Consider the following 11,081-nt stretch of genomic DNA (forward strand, 5'->3'; position numbering starts at 1 on the left):
GCCTTGATTATTGTTATAACAACAACTGCAACACTAACAACTTAACACTCTTCAGCAGAATGTAACAGAATTCAGAGTACCCACAACACAACATTCACAATGTCCAGAATATAATCCAAAACTACTTAGTACAGAAAGAGCTAGAAAAATGTGACTTGTTTTCAAGAGAAAACACAATCAGTGAAGACAGATTCCATCTTTTTTTTTTTTTTTTTGAATTAAGGTTTATTTATTTTTGAGAGAGAGAGAGGCAGATTGTGAGCAGGGGAGGGGCAGAGAGAGAGGGAGACACAGAATCCGAAGGAGGCTCCAGGCTCTGAGCTGTCAGCACAGAGCCTGACACGGGGCTCGAACTCATGAATTGCAAGATCATGACCTGAGCCGAAGTTGGATGCTTAACTGACTGAGCCACCCAGGCATCCTAAGACTGATCCTTTCTTGACCCAAATGTTGGAATTAGCAGAAAAAAGGACTTTAAATTAGTTATTATTACTATACTCATTAACACATGAGAAAATATGTCTGAAACAAATGAAAAAATATATAACCTTAGTGGAGAAATAGAAACTGTTAAAAGGACCCAGCAGAAGTTGAAAATAAAATATTTGAAGTAAAAATTCACTGGGTGGACTTAAAAGCAGAACAGAGATGATGGAGAAAGAGTCTGTGAACTTGAAGTTAGGTCAATATAAGTCTTTCTTTCTTTCTTTCTTTCTTTCTTTCTTTCTTTCTTTCTTTCTTTCTTTCTTTTTCTCTTTCTAGAGAAAGAGTGCAGGTGGGGAGAGGGGCAGAGGGACAGAGAGAGAGACTCTTAAGCAGGCTCCATGCTCAGTGCAGAGCCCGACACAGGGTTTGATCCCACGACCCTGGGATCAAGACCTGAGCCAAAATCAAGAGTTGGAGACTCAACCAACTGAACCACCTGGGTGCCGCATGAATTGTCCATTCTTAAGAAAGAATGGAAAGGAAAAAAACAACAACAAACAAAAAGAATAGAAAGAAATAATGTGAAGAAATAATGAAAAAAGTATTTCCCAAATATGATGAAAGACAAATTCACACATTCAAAAATCTCAGCAAACCCCAAATGGGACAAATGTGGAGAAGACCTTGGCACATCATAGGCAAATTATGAAAAACCAGAGGAGAAAGCAAACCTCTTGAGAGCAGTCAGAGCAAAAGGGCACATTATATCTAGGAAGGCAATGATTTGATGACGGTAAGAAAATACTGGAAGACCGTCTTTAAAGTGATAAAAAAAAGAAAGAAACAAAAACTCTGTCCACCCAAAATTTATATCCAGTCAAAAGATCTTGTAAGAACGAAGGCAAACTAAAGACATTTTTCGCTAAAAAAAGCCAAGTGAGTTCATTGCCAGTGGGTCCGCACTACAACAAATGCTAGAGAAGGTCTTTAGATTGCAATGAAATGATACCAAATGGAAAAGCAGATCTTCATGAAGGAGTGAAGAACATCAAAAAATGGTAAATGTCTGGAGCAAATAAAAAATGTGATTTTTCATTTCTTAATTTCTCTAAAATACACATGACATTTAAAGCGTATGTTCTAACATTGTCTTGTGGGTTTCATCACACATAAAGATGGAAAAGATATGGCATAAAAGATGGGGAGAGATGGTAGACTGACCTATCCAGTCGCAAAGTTTTTGCATTTTGCATGAAAAGATGCAACGATTGTGGAAAGTTGAGATTCTGGTGCATTATAATTCCTAGAGAAAACACAAAAATGTTAATACGGTAAGTCATGGCTCAAATACCAACAGAGAAATAGAAGAGACCTAGTTTTCTTTTTCCCCTTTCTGCCTGAAACTCATCTTTTTTTACTAGTTCTTGCTGGGAAGATGGGGAATGCGTTCATTTCCTCGCTCATACAGGCATCCATCTACTAGACGTTTATTGCACACCCCTTGGAAGTGATGCAGGCTGCTTCCAGGCCTGGCCCATTAGGACCCTCCCATGGACACACCGCCATGTTTTTTCCCTTTCAGACTTGATGCGGAATACACAGCGAGCTTGGGAGCCCCCTGTTGAAGACGAAAGCCACAAGATGGACCCATGCAGGGCCCCCACTCACTGCTTGGAGGAGCACCACCCCTCTTGTTAGGGATGCTATTTTAGACTAGGCTAAGTGGGAAGTAAACTTCTATTGTGTTGGAGAGCTCATACATCTTGGAGTTTATTTTTACAGCATTACCTTAATTAATTTAGACAGCGTGAGCTACATAAAGCATTATCTGTCACGCGGTAGGGTTAAAGAAATACAAGCGCCCTTCTGCTTGACAACAATATTTTCATCAGATTGGTTGGAGAGTCAACACCATTCTTGCTTATGTTGTATTTTTGTCATCTGTGCATGTGACTCTCATTTTCCAAATAAACCCAACAGGAATAGCGGCCTCCCTCCTGGAGTCACTGAGGGGTAGGTAAGTAAGTTCTAAGCAGGAATGGGCAGACATCTGGCCGAGAGCAGTTCAGAAGTATCAGACGGCAGTGAGGTGGGCAGGAAAGACGAAATGAAACTCAGAGCAAACGCTTTCTTTCAAGCAGCAAATGCTCTCGGGTCATTATCAGACAAAGAGGCTCAGGACATGTGTGGGGAAGCTGTTTCCCCTCAGGAGGCTGTCAGTTAAGTGTCCTCCTCATTGCTTACCTCTGAGAAATGTATGTCCAGTCACTTGCCAAGGATGGCCTTTGACCATGATGTTGGCGCAGGCTTGGAACTGGAGGGGTGGAAGACTGTATGGTGTGGTCCCCAAGACCCAAACCCGCTGATTGCATCGGTAGGGGGGCTCCCCTGGGACCCATCCAGGCCGAGGCAGGTGAATGTGGTGTTTCCATACTCACCGCTGTCTACCCAGACTCTGGCACTACCCTGGTCAGCCCCCCACAGGGCCTTCCTCTCGCCTAAGCTCCTGACACACTCCAGAGTGGGTTCCATGGTCCCTGGGCCTGGGGACTTGTCCCAGGACAAGTTACGTTAGCGGTTGGTTGCTGCCCTTGGGGCTGGGCCTGTTTCTATCCCAGCACCTAAAGTGAGCCTCCAAAAACTTGGAATTTGATTCCACAGATGCCAAATGCAGGCAGGAAGGCAGCATTCCGCTGCCAGGCCCTGTGGTAGAATCTCTTTGGAGGGGCTGTGAAGGGGCCTGGAGAAGTGTGGGTGTCCCTGGCGCAAGAAGACAGGGCGCTGGATGGGAGGGAGAGAAGGGGAAGGAGGAGCTGACTGTTGAGGATGGTGAAGGGGCCGGATCGACTGGGTGGTGATGAGCAGCGTCGGGTTGTGGTGGCCAAGGCGAGTGGCCCCAGGTCCCAGAGGATCCTGAGAGCCAGGCAAAGAAGGCAAAGGTCAGGAGGCTCCTCACGCTGGCACAGGAACAACGCTTTTGAGGCAGGCTTCGTTCTACCTGCCACAGGATACGGAGCATGGAGCCCCACTGGGCGCTCACTGGGCCTGGGGCCTGCCCCCTCCATCGGGCGAGCTGGTCGGTTCACTCTGCCTTGCCTTCCCGGGTGGCCAGTGCGGGCCCGGCCCTGCTTCAGCTCAGCACATTTCTCTCCTGCTCTGCTCAGCACATCGCTGGGCCCTCCCCCAGCCCAGGCCAGCGCAAACCATTTCTCCAGGCGGAGAGGAGGATGGGGTTCAGCTTGCCTCCTCTCGGTGCTGCTTCCAACAGAGCCCTGCCTCTCTTGCTTGCAGCCCTCCAGACAGAGCGTTTCACTCCCTCCCCGTCTCTGCCACGGAGTGGGCCCGCCCATCTCACACTCAGGAGCCTCCTCTTCCAGGGGTTTAGTTCAGCCCCGATCAAGAGGACTCTGGGCTTCCTCCACGCCTCCTTGTTCTAGCTCGCTTCTGCTTGACTACCTTGCTTTTGTTACCCCAAGTCTCTCTCTCGCCCCTGCTAGCTCGCTCTCGCTCTCTCTCTCTCTCTCTCTCTCTCTCTCTCTCCCCTTACAAATGGCTTTGCAGCATCCCAGGGAGTGCACGGCAGCACCAATAATGTCTCCATGGTTCCTTGTTAGCTGCACTCTAAGCAGGAAAGTGACTGGGCCTGACAATATAATTTACATCGCTGTATAAAACTATCTGTGGAAGCCAAGCTAATTTGTGCCAGATTAGGCTATTTGTCTCAGCCACTGTGTAGCAGCACAATCTATCAGAGGGCTGTTTTCAAATATCGCTTTTCAAGCGTGCCCTTGAGAGGCAGAAATTGATTGGGATCTTAGAGAGCAAAATTACAGCAATAACTTAAAAGAAACAATAATTACTGAATCATACCAGTGTCAGCACTCTGCAAAACACGAAATAGCCATCAAACCCCAATCCAATATATTCTGAAGCGAATTTATTGAATGGAAAAAGCAGTTGAGTGAGGGTTTTTCTCCCCCTCCGCCCCTTCCGCTGTACATATGGTTATCTCAAAACCGCAAGTGAATGAGTCGATAATTCTTGTCATTGACTGCTCCATTTTCACGGAGTCAGAGGAGATCCATTAACTGCCTCTTGCTGCACGGCTCCGGCTCCCCTCTCTCTCCTCCATAGCCTCTATTCATTTGCTAGTCTCTGCTCTTCAAGCAAACAAACATGTATAACTAATCATCTGTTAAAATGCAGAGGGCCCCTAATAAATCTCCGCAGCTGAAATACTTTAATGGGTAATTAATTGATCCTGTTCCAGAGGAGTAATAAGATAATAAATTAGACAATATTTCACTCAGTCGTGTCAGGCTCCTAGCTAATGGCGCTGTAGGGCTAAGCTGAAGGATAATAAATTAGCCAGAAATTAACTGCTAAGAGCTTTCTGCAGAGAAATCGGCTGACAAGTGAGTCACGCGTGATTCAGGACCCGATCGGGGGTTGTGGCAGTCTCCGCCAATATGCACCTGTGCTTTGGGTGGGGGGGCCCCGGGGGGTGGGGCCCGTTAGGTCCCTGGGCAGGTCGATGCCTGCGGCGAGCTTGCCCCGCTGACCCAGGCACACCGGGCGGGCCCTAGCAGCTGTAAACACGCGCATGCGCGCTCTTGAAACTAGTTTTCTCCCACGGCGTCAGACTCGAGTTTTTATGGGTTTCGCTCACTGTGACCAGTATGGGCTCGAAACGCCTGTAGCCCCTTACCCCCCCGCCCTTGTCTGCTCTGTCTGCTGCTCCCTAAGCAAATACGGAATGAGGCTTTGTGGAAGAGAGACTCATGGTCTGTCCAGAATTTCACAAAAACTTAAGCAGAAAAGGGAGTAGGGAGAGATGGCAGAAATATTTGTTATGCGGCAGGGTGGAGAAAACGCCTTGGCTTTGTTAAAGGAGTCAGGTAGGGTGATGCCCATTAACAGGCAAGACAAGAAAGAACGTGACCTGGAAAGTCAGCTGGGCCTTTGCTTGAGAAAATGGTAGGTGGTCTGCCCCCGTGGGCGTGGGGCAGAAGTGGCAGGTTGGAGGGGAAGTCAGTATATAGTAAAGCACTGGGGGCCAGGAGGTCTTTTGAATTCTCCCCTGCCCTGTACAAGCTGCGTGACCTTGCGGGGGTTATTCAAGGACCCTGAGCTTTGGTTTGCTCACCAGTGAAACATGGATACGTGAAATACACACGAGAAGCTTCTAGTTCTGTATCTCCCCTACAGGACGTGCTGTGTTAATGTCAGTCATTATACGGTGGGCAGTGGGGAAGGTTAGGGAGGACTGAAGGAGATGAGGAGACTCACCAGTGAGAGACTCCTCCCAGAATGAGGACCAGATGCCCCTCCCCGCACCTGCACCCTGAAGGGTGTCTAACCGAAGCGTGCTCACCTTCTGCTGGACATTCCTGATTGCTGTGGCACACAGTGGGGGAGTAATCTACGAGTCACAGTGAATACGGCAGTGTGGGTGGAAGGCATAAACAGAGCTTGATTATTTAAACAAGAAAATGTATGCTGAACGCACGGTCAGAGCTCATCATCATCATCAATACCAACGGTACCGGTATTCCTTGCCTTGCGTCTCTCTGCTTCTCATGCTTCTGGGTGGTGATGAGCCTGGGGATGTGTCTGGAAGACAAGGCCTTGTGCATCCAGATGGATTCAGGGTAGCTGGAGCCACCTCGGGCAGCCCCAGTGCTGTTCTCCTTCTAAGGAGACGCTGGGCCTCCCTGAGGACAGAGTGTCTGGAGGGCCACCTGGGGCACAGGTTCAGCTAAAACCCTCGCTCTGCCTATGTAATAATAGCAGCAGGGCCTTCGAAGGAAAAATGGCAGGTACATTAGCTCACGGGGCAGGGATCCATCAACTGACAGTTGTTTTAAAAATAAACATGCGCTCTTTCCTTCTTTGTTCGTTTTTTTCCTGGCTCCCCGTACTTCCCTATCAAAGCCTAGTTCTTTGTCCCTCAGACCTCAGAGCTGGAAGACGGGTTGAGATCAACCCATTTCATGCATTTGAATCATTAGAAAATTCTTTCTCTCAAAGTTCCTAGCTGGGCCCTCTGGAGCAGCTCTTTAGATGATCGATAACCATTATATGACCCCTGAACCCTCTCTTTTTTTCTTATTTCTTATAGCCTTATTTCCATTAACCATTTAACCATTATGTGTGCCATTTCTCCCTGTTTTTGTCGTGAAATATAACATGCATGAAGAAAAGCATTTCCAACATGTATGTATAGCATGATGAATAATTATGAAGTGAACACCCGTCGATGATGGAACTTTAGAGGCTTTCCCTAGTGTGCTATTCTAATCAGAGCACCCCCCCTTCCCTGCCTCTGGCATAACCACTAGCCTGACTTCTGTGAAACTCATTTCACTACTTTACTCCATAGATCTACAATTTATATATTCATTTCCAAGCCGTAGGGTTTAGTTTTGCCAATTTGGAATCTTTGTATGGAGGAAAGCATACTGTATGTATTCTTTCATGACTTCTTTTTTGCTCAGCATTATGTTAGTGAGATTCATCCAGGTGAACCTTATTGTTATAGCTTGTTCATTGTTGTTGATAGACAACATTTTATACATATATATATATTTTTAATTTTTTAAAATGTTTCCTTATTTTTGAGAGAGAGAGAGAGACAGAGACAGAGCATGAGCATGGGAGGGGCAGAGAGAGGGAGACACAGAATCCGAAGCAGGCTCCAGGATCTGAGCTGTCAGCACAGAGCCCGACGCGGGGCTCGAACTCACAGACCGCGAGATCATGACCTGAGCCGAAGACGGACGCTGAACCGACTGAGCCACCCAGGTGCCCCTATACATATATGTTAATATAAAATAATTTATTGATGACTTCACTACATGAATATACTGTAATTTACAAAATGACTTTTTGAGTTGTTTCCAGTTTGGGCCCATGGCAAAGAGTACTGTGATGAGCCCTTATCTCCGTACGCACGGTAATGCATCTCACAAAGGTATATACCAAGGATAGAATGCTAGATCATAGGGTATGCATAGCTTCAGCTTTACCAAACCAGTGTCCAGAATGGTTGTTTAAGTCACAACACCATCAATAGAGTGCGCTTGTTCCTGTGGTACACCTGAAGATGGGCTGCATGGACTCTCCTTCCAGGGAGACGTACTGCCCAGCTCCACGGCAGACCCGCCTTTGCGCTGGGACACGCCCTTCCCAGGACAGCTTGGGACAGCCGTGGGTGGGAGGATGACTGTGGGTGGGACCACTCTGCTGAGCACCGCTCACTCCAGAGCACCCCATCGGGACTCTGTCAGGCCTGTGGCTTAGCAGCTTTTCTTTTTCTGCTTCTTCCCCTGTCCCTTTATTAGAGGCTGACCCCTCATGAACTTCTCCGATACCAGGCTCCGTCTCAGAGCCTGCTTCCTGAGAAGCCAGGCTGCAACTTCCTGCCATCCTCGCCAGGGTATCAGCCGAGTTAATATTTTGCCAACCTGGTTGGTATTTAAGGCCATCTCGTCGTGTGTTTTTCTTTTTAGTTAAAATGTCAAAAATCAGATTTATTGAGGTATAAGTTACATGCAAGAGAATTCACCCTTTTGAAGTCTACAGTTGGATGACTTTTGACAACTGTATACTGTCATGTGGTCACCACCACCTCAAGACATAGAGCATGTTCCCCCCAAAAGTTCTCTGCTGCCCCTTTGCAGTCAGTTCCCTCTCCCATCACTGATCTCTTCCTGATATTTGATCAATGGAACCATCTAGAAAATACTCTCTTGTGCCTGGTTTCTTTTCCTTAGCAGAACGCTGCGTTTCATCGGTGTTGTTGGATCTATCAGCGGTCTGTTCCTTTTTACTGCCGAGTAGTATTCCGTTGTATGAACAGATCTCAGTCTCTCCATTCTTCCATTGATGGGCATTTGGAATGTTTCCCGTTTTTGGCAATCATTAAACAAAGCTTCCAAGGCATATGATAAATTATGTAGGAGTGGCATTGCTGGGTCATACAGTAAGTACAGTTTTGACTTTGTAAGTCAAACCATCAACCAGCTTTATACACAAAAACCACAGGAGCCACAGGAACAATTCAGGATGGATTAAAGAAACCACCAAACAGCTTTCTAAAGTGGTTTTACCATTTTAAATTGTTCGTGCCGGCAGCCTGTGAGAGTTCTGGTTACTTCGTGTCCTTGCCAACACTTGGTAGGGTATGTCTTTTTAATATTAACTGTTCTAGTGTCTATTGTGATACCTCGTTTTTTAACTTATATTTCCCTGGTGGCTAATGATGTTGAGCATATTTTCACATGTTTATTGGTCATTTGTTGGCAGATTTCTTCATTTCTCATTGATCTGCAATGACATCTCTCTCCTATTCTTAAATGTCCGTACATGGAAGTCTGTCCCCATGTTGGTATTATACAACCTTCCTTACTATAGATTTATGATGTCTTACTGTCTTACTCTCTGGTGGTAAATGTCTTCCTATCTTTTCTTCCTCTTCTAGAGTGTTTTGCTTAATCTTGTCTTTTTGCATTTCTCTATAAATTTTAGAGTCAGCTTGTTAATTAAAAAAATCTTTGTTGAAAGTTTGATTTAAATGTTACCAAATCGGGGCACCTGAGTGGCTCAGTCGGTTAAGTAACTGACTCTTGATTTTGACTCAGGTCATGATCTCATGGTTTGTGAGTTCAAGCCCCGCATCAGCCTCTGTGTGGTAGCATGGAGCCTGCTTGGGATTCTCTCTCCCTCTCTCTCTGCCCCTCCCCGGCTCTCTCTCTGTCTCTCAAAATAAATAAATAAACATCAAATAAATAAATAAATATTACCAAATCTACAAATAATTTGGGGAGTATTTAAACCTTTATAATATTGACTCTTAGAGTTAATGAATGCAGTATAACTCTCTGTTTAGATCTTCTTTGAAGTCTATCAACAAGGTTTTCTAATTCTCCCCATAAGGCTTAGATAGTTGGCTGAAAATGGTATCTTTTAAAATATTTCATTTCCAGGGCTGCTGGGTGACTCAGTCGGTTGAATGTCTGACTCTTGATTTCCAAGTGGGTTGTGATCCCGGGGTCATGGGATCAAGCCCCAGGTCGGGTTTGGCGCTGAGTATGGAGCCTGCTTAAGATCTTCTTTCTCTCTCCCTCTGCCCCTCTCCCCAACTTGTGCTTGTGTGCTGGTGCATTCTCTCTCTCTCTCTCTCAAAATAAAACAAAATGTTTCATTTCCTCTTGCTGGTATATAGGGATACTTTGAAAAAATTTTGTTACAATTTAAAAATTACAGACAAGTTGTGTGCTCCCTTCGGTAGCACATATACTAAAACTGGAATGATACAGGGAAGATTAGCGTGGCCCCTGTGCAGGGATTGACACGCAAATTCATGGAGCGTTCCAAAAAAAAATCACAGACACGTTGTAAGCATGGTACAAGGAACTCCCATATATCTTTATACCAGGTTCATCAATTGTTTACATTTTGTCCCATTTGCTTTAACACACAAAAATATACACATATTTGTAAATATGAATGTATGTATGTGTATATATATGTGTATAGAGTCCAAAGTGATTATATTGCAGTATAATCCAGTGATGATGTATTCATATTCCTGTGGTAGACCTTAAGGTATGCTGCACAAATTCCCCTTCAAGTTTTTGAGATATACTGACCCTTGATTTTTGGTTTATCTTTGTGAATGTTCCATGTGGCCTTGGAAAAGTGTATATGTTCTGTCATGGGAGGAGTGTTCTATAAATGATAAGGAGGGGAAGGTGGTTGATCGTGTTGTTTAGATCTCCTGTATTTTTATTATTTTGTTTAGTTGCTCTGTGGTTCCTTAGACAATGGTGTTAGCCTTCAATTTTCATGGATATATCTATTACTTCCTTTATGTTGTCAGTTTTTGCTTCATGTATCTTGAAATTCTGTTATTAAGTTCATAGGGATTTATGATTGTCATGTCTTCCTGATTAATTGATCTTTTAATCATTATGAAATGTCACTTTTTATTTCTGGTAATACTTCTCGTGAAATCCATTCTGCCTGTTATTAATATAGACTCTCTAGCTTTCTTATGATTAGTGTCTACATGGTATATCTTTTTCTGTCATCCTACTTTCAACCTATCTGTGTCTTTTGATTTAAAGCACATCTCTTATGCACAGGAGATCGTTTAAACTTACTTTTAAAACCCAGCCTGTCAATCTCTGCCTTTTAATTTTTTTTTAATTTTATTTTACAGAGAGTGTGAGAGGGTGAGGGGGAAGAAGGAGAGAGAGAGAATCTCAAGCAGGCTCTATGCTCAGCATGGAGCTCCACAGGGGGCTCGATCCCACAACTTTGGGATCATGACCCTAGCCGAAGTCAAGAGTTGGGCACTCAACCAACTGAGCCACCCAGACATGCCAATCTCTGCCTTTTAATTGGAGTGTTTAGGCAATTAAGATTTAATATAATTATTGACATGGTTTAATTTAGCTCCACCATTTGCCATTTGTTTTCTATTCATCCTGCTTTTGCATGGTTTCTCCTTTCCTGCCTCCTTTTGGGAAGATCAAAGTCAAGTCTCCCTTCCTTTCTTTGTTCCTAAGTTCTTCCTTCCTTTGCGTTGGCCTTCCTCTCTCCCTTCTTTCCTCCTCCTTCTCCCTTCCTTTTTCCTTGCCTCCCTTTCT

General features: G+C 44.9%; 1 non-coding gene across 1 annotated transcript; it reads left to right on the forward strand.

Annotated features, from left to right (window-relative positions):
* Window positions 1-9,702: 9,702 nt before the first annotated feature.
* LOC113603169 (U6 spliceosomal RNA) lies at window positions 9,703-9,810 on the forward strand. The gene has a single exon (XR_003424709.1). It is a non-coding gene; the product is annotated as a U6 spliceosomal RNA (small nuclear RNA).
* The last annotated feature ends 1,271 nt before the right edge of the window (window positions 9,811-11,081 follow it).

This window comes from Acinonyx jubatus, chromosome B1 (assembly GCF_027475565.1).
Source record: "Acinonyx jubatus isolate Ajub_Pintada_27869175 chromosome B1, VMU_Ajub_asm_v1.0, whole genome shotgun sequence".
Classification (NCBI taxonomy): domain Eukaryota; kingdom Metazoa; phylum Chordata; class Mammalia; order Carnivora; family Felidae; genus Acinonyx; species Acinonyx jubatus.